Below are 5,389 nucleotides of genomic sequence, written 5' to 3'. Positions count from 1 at the left end.
GGCAGGAGGCTGACTTTCCTTGAAGTTTTCACCTCAAATACCGCCATCACGCAGGTGTCCGTGGCAATCAAGCATATTGCCAATTGAACCATATCTTCTCAGCTCTGCATTTAGGAACTTTATTTATCTTCAGTTGAGGACTGAAGAAGCAGAAGCAAGAAAAGAATTAGAAAGAAGAAGAGGAGGAAGAGGAGGAGGAGGAAGAGGAGAAAGAAGAGAAGGAAGAGGAGGAGGAGGAGGAAGAGGAGAAGAGAGGACTGAGCTAGTATACTCTTTCTTGTGCCATGTGATGTACCCAGCCATGGAATAATTAACGTAGCAAGAAGGTCATCACCAGAAAAAGCCCTGCCATCTTGAATATCTATGCTCCAGAAGCAGGCACCAGGCCTCATAGATATAGTTAAGGCAATAGAAAATGGGGTGAGTGAGACACTGACCAGTGGCGTACAGTAGACATTGTTTACCTGTGTGTCATAGTTTGCTTTCTATTGCTGTGTTAAACACCATGACCACAAACAGCTTAGGGAGAAAATGTGGTAGTTTGAATATGCTTGGCCCAGGGAGTGGCACTATTTGGAGGTATGACCTTGTTGGAGTAGCTGTGGCCTTGCTGGAGGAAGTATGTCAGTGTGCAGGTGGGCTTTGAGAGTTTCTTCCTAGCTGCCTGGATGACAGTCTTCTCCTGTTTGCCTTCAGAACAAGATGTAGAACTCTCAGCTCCTCCTGAACCATGCCTGCTTGGGTAGAATCATCATGATTCTACCATGATGATAATGGACTCAACCTCTGAACCTGTAAGCCAGCCCCAATTAAATGTCTTTTAGAAGAGTTGCCTTGGTCATGGTGTCTGTTCACAGCAGTAAAGCCCTAACTAAAACAGGGAGGAAGGGATTTATTTGGCTTCCACATCCTGAGCACATTCCATTACTGAGAGAGTCAGGACAAGAACTTAAGTAGGAACCCAGGAGGAAAGCAGCTTACTAGTTTGTTTCCTGTGGCTTCCTCAGTTTTCTTTATTAGGCAACATGGAGCCACTTGTCCAGAGGTGGCACCACCCAGGATGATCTGCCCCCCCCCAATATAAATCACTAATCAAGGAAATGCTCCTGAGATGTGACTGAAGGCCAGTCTGATTGAGGTAGTCCCTGAATTGAGGTTTCTTCTTCTCAAGTGACTCTAATTTGTGTTAAGTTGAAAAACAAAAACAAAAAAACAAAAAACAAAACAAAAAACAAAACAAAAAAACCCTCAAACATACAACCAACATAACCAAGTCCTTGTCAACTTGATGCACAGATAAATCACTGAAAAGCCATATCCTTTTTCCTTTTTCTTTCCTGAGATCTTATGTTAACATCACAATATAAAAGTCTTTTTGACTGTTTTGAAAGTTGCACAGTCTTTAAAGAGATTGGCATTTGAAAGTCCACTGAAAAATTCAAAGTCTCTTAACCTGGGATCCTATAAAAATGAAACCAATTTATATACTTTATCATTCCAAGATGGAAGAACTAAGGCATAGTTATATTTGAAGCCAAACTAACTCCAACAGTATATATATAGCTCAGTTTCTGATGTCTGAGACTCATTTGAAATCTTCTGGGCTCCAAAAGGCTTGGACAGCTCCATTTCTCTGGCTCTGCCTTCTACAGCACAAATATCTTGTCTTATAGGCTCAGACTGGCTCCATACCACACCTAGCAGCTCCAATATTTTGGGACCTCCACTGTAAATGAGGCTGTACCTTTACCTATGGCCTCTCCTGGCCTCTTCATGGACTTCAGCCCTACTATATGGTACCCAGCTTCAGCTTCTCCCATGACCTCTTCAACCCTGCAGCTTCTATGATTTTAAAACCAGTACCACATGGCGGGTTCATACCCATTACCAAATTAGGCCACTAGCTTGAGATAAAGCCTTGGCCTGCTCTGAACCACACTGTCTCTATTGATGCTGGAAATACTTCTCAGAAGATGTCACCTCAGTGGTGCTGGTCCGTTATTAATCAAGGCTCATTTTTCAGCACCAGTTAAACTGCATCCAGTAACCCAGTGAGTGAAGGCTTCACTTCAGTGATGCTGGTCTTTGGTTAATCACAGCTGATTCTTCAGCCCCATGTCATGATTGATCCCCAAAGTATCCTTGCTACCTTTGAACTTTCACAAGCCAACCCTTCATCATCTGCATTGCCCTCAGGATTCTTATCTTCCAAGCTCTCACAGAATAGCCCATTCTGCTCTAAGCATTCAGTGGCTTCTCCAGCCTAAAGTTCCAAAGTCCATGTTTAATACTTCTTAAAAACAAGATGGTCACATCCATTATAGCAATGGACACATCAGTACCAATTTCTATGCTAATTTGTTTTCTCTTGCTGAGATAAACACCACAGTGAAAAACATTTGGTGAGGAAAAGAGTTAGTTGGCTCACAGATCCTGATCACAGTCCATTGGAAGAAGTCGGGGAAGGATTCAAACAGGAGCAGAGGAAGAAACCATGAGTAAAGTTGCATACTGGCTTGCTCAGCTTGCTTTCTTATACAACCCAGGTCCACCATGTAAATTAGGGTGTCTGTTCTGCTTCAGTTAACTTAAATCTAGAAACCTCTCATGGTCACACGAAGAGGCTCGTCTCCTTGGAGACTGTAGATTCTGTCAAGTGGCTGTCAACCATCACAGAGGCGAGCACAGGATGAAAAACCAGAAAAATCAAGTAGAAGATGACAGCTATAAAAGCGAGGATTATTCCTGGAGATAGTATTATAAGCACGAGACAAGGTTAGGGGGATATGGAAAAGAATGAATGAAGATATCTCGGCAATGAAAAATTTAATATGTAGTTGAACAATAGGAGAGGCCAAGCTGAAGGGAACTTTGTGGTTACAAGATCAAGTTGGAGGCTAGAGAGATGGCTCAGCAGTTTAGAGCAGATATTGCTCTTGCTAAGAATCTCCTTCTGTTCCTAGCACCCATGTTGGTAAGCTCACAACTACCTGTGACTCCGTATTCAGGGAATATGACCCCTCTGGTCCCTGTGGGCACCGGCACTTGTGTGCACACACTCCACTTCTGTAGCATACAAATGATGATGATGATGATGACAATAATAATAATAATAAAGACAAAGGGCAGGAGAGATTGGTCAGCAGTTAAGAATACTTACTGCTTTTACAGAAGATCTCAGTTTGATTTTTAGCACCCACATGGTGGTTCACAGTTCCTTGTAACTCCAGTGTCTTGGCTCCAATGCCTTCTTCTGACTTCCACAGCCCCTGCATGAACATGGTGCATGCACACACAATCAGGTACACGCACATACCTATACAAAATAACTATTGCAAAGGAACATGATGCCGGCATGAAAGCATGCTAGGCTCCTGCTGCTTGAAATGTAGATCTCGTATGAGTATATCAACACTGATTCAAGCTTGTCAGAAGTCCAGCCTCAGGGGGCCGGAGACGTGGGTCCGGCACCAAAGTGTGAGCTGTACAAGTGTCAGGATCTGAGTTCAAGCCTCAGCACCCACATTAAAACCCTGAGTATGGTGGATGTTCTTGGAATCCCAGCCCTGGAAAGGTGGGGACACGTGGCTCTCTGGGGTTCACTGGCCATCCATTCAGCCTGCCTTAATGAACAGGTTCCAGGTTGGAGGAAGAGCTTGTCTCAAAAAGAAAACAACAACACCCAAGACCTAAAAGGGGACAGTATCTAAGGTAGAGCAACACCTGTGGGCTCTCTTCTGGCTTCGATGTGTGCCCTTCCCCCCACCCCCCAATACCAGCACCTGCACACACATACATACACATAAGCAATGTATTGTCCGAGCTGGTGGTGGTGCCCTTTAATCCCAGCACTCGGAGGCAGGGGCAGGCAGATCTCTGTCATAGAGAGCAACCTCAAGGATGTTTTTCTTGCTTCTTTCCCCAGTTTAGCTTGGCTTTATGTGTATGGGAAGGCTGCACTGTTTAAAATCTCTAGCTGCTTCTTGGAGACTTGTGGCTAATGTGGGGGGGAATTTCCTTTCTGATTCGACCCAAATCCTGCCAGAGTTAATGAGCCTGGGGCTAAAAGCTGCAATGAATTCATGGTGATGAGTTTATTCTTGGCAAAAATTCATTTTCTTCTGCCTTGAGAAAAGGGCACAAAAATGACTTTTAAGAAGTTAAAAAGGAAAAGGCTTCTGCATGTTGAAATTCTTGGAAGACATGTTTTTCTAATGACTCGAGTGTGAATTAATAAGAAACAAATGCTTAGCCTTTGTGAAAATAAAGTAAACCAATAGAGGAAGAAGGTTGGTGGGTTAATCCCATATGTGACTTGCAGAGGAAGCCCGAGGATGTGGCCAGCCCTACTAGGTGTGACTAGAAGGCTTGGCCACATGTGCGACTCATTCATTCTGTCACTTCTGTTCCAGCCAGCCTGATTGACTGCAGTCATGACCATGAATTAGTTAGGACCCTGTGGACATGGAGATGTGCCAAATCCAAATGCAGCTCTGGGGATGGACCTGATGCACAGACACACAGACACATGAATACTGGAGACAGAAAAAAGCTGGGAATGGGTGAGTAGATCTCTCTGATGGAGAAACCGCAGCACCCTGGGAGCTCAGTGTGTTTATGATATAGAGTTGAACAGATAGGCGAAGCTATTATATAGAGCTGATCAAGGAGGCGGGTTCATGGTATACAGATAAACATTGAGGCAGGGTTATTACACGCAGATAAACAAGGAGGCAGGTTCATGGTATACAGCTGGATCCAGGAGGTAGGCTTAGCTTGTCTTGGCAGGGGCAGTTTCTGTAGGGGAGTAGCCTTCAGGGGCTGAAGATCTGGTGTTAGAAAGCTACGGTAGACATTTTCTGCACACACCATCAACATGAACACATGTTCCAGAGGAAGGATCTTATCATCCTTCAGAGCCTCACCTTGTAGGGAAAGCTTTGTCATTTTTCCATGGGTCTGAAGCTAGGGTGCTTGACATGGTCGGCTCATGCCAACAACATGTACCTACTCGGGGTCCACACACTCAGGCCTTCCTCTGGTCTCCACAGAGAAGAGAGCCATATTGGTGTCCCAAGGGACTCAGAAGAGAGCCCTCCTTCAAGGAAATATGCTACCTTAAAGGCCCTGAGGTGTAAACTGGTGGGTGATTGGTGACACCCGTAATATTTCCCTTAGGTTAGTGGTGCCTCCTTCTTAGGGTTCAGGCCTAGCATGATAGTTTCCTCCTCCCGAGAATACTCCATCCTGCTGCTGAGTGTTTCCTGTGGGATTTGAAACCCTGCTTGCCTTCTCCTATGTAGGTAACTGGGTTTTGCTTTCAAAATATTCTTGCAGAGAATGTGGGTAGAAACGGGACACGCCCACAGACTGTGATTGGTCAACCGTG

This window comes from Mastomys coucha, unplaced genomic scaffold (assembly GCF_008632895.1).
Source record: "Mastomys coucha isolate ucsf_1 unplaced genomic scaffold, UCSF_Mcou_1 pScaffold14, whole genome shotgun sequence".
Taxonomy (NCBI): domain Eukaryota; kingdom Metazoa; phylum Chordata; class Mammalia; order Rodentia; family Muridae; genus Mastomys; species Mastomys coucha.
This window is presented reverse-complemented; position numbering follows the sequence as displayed.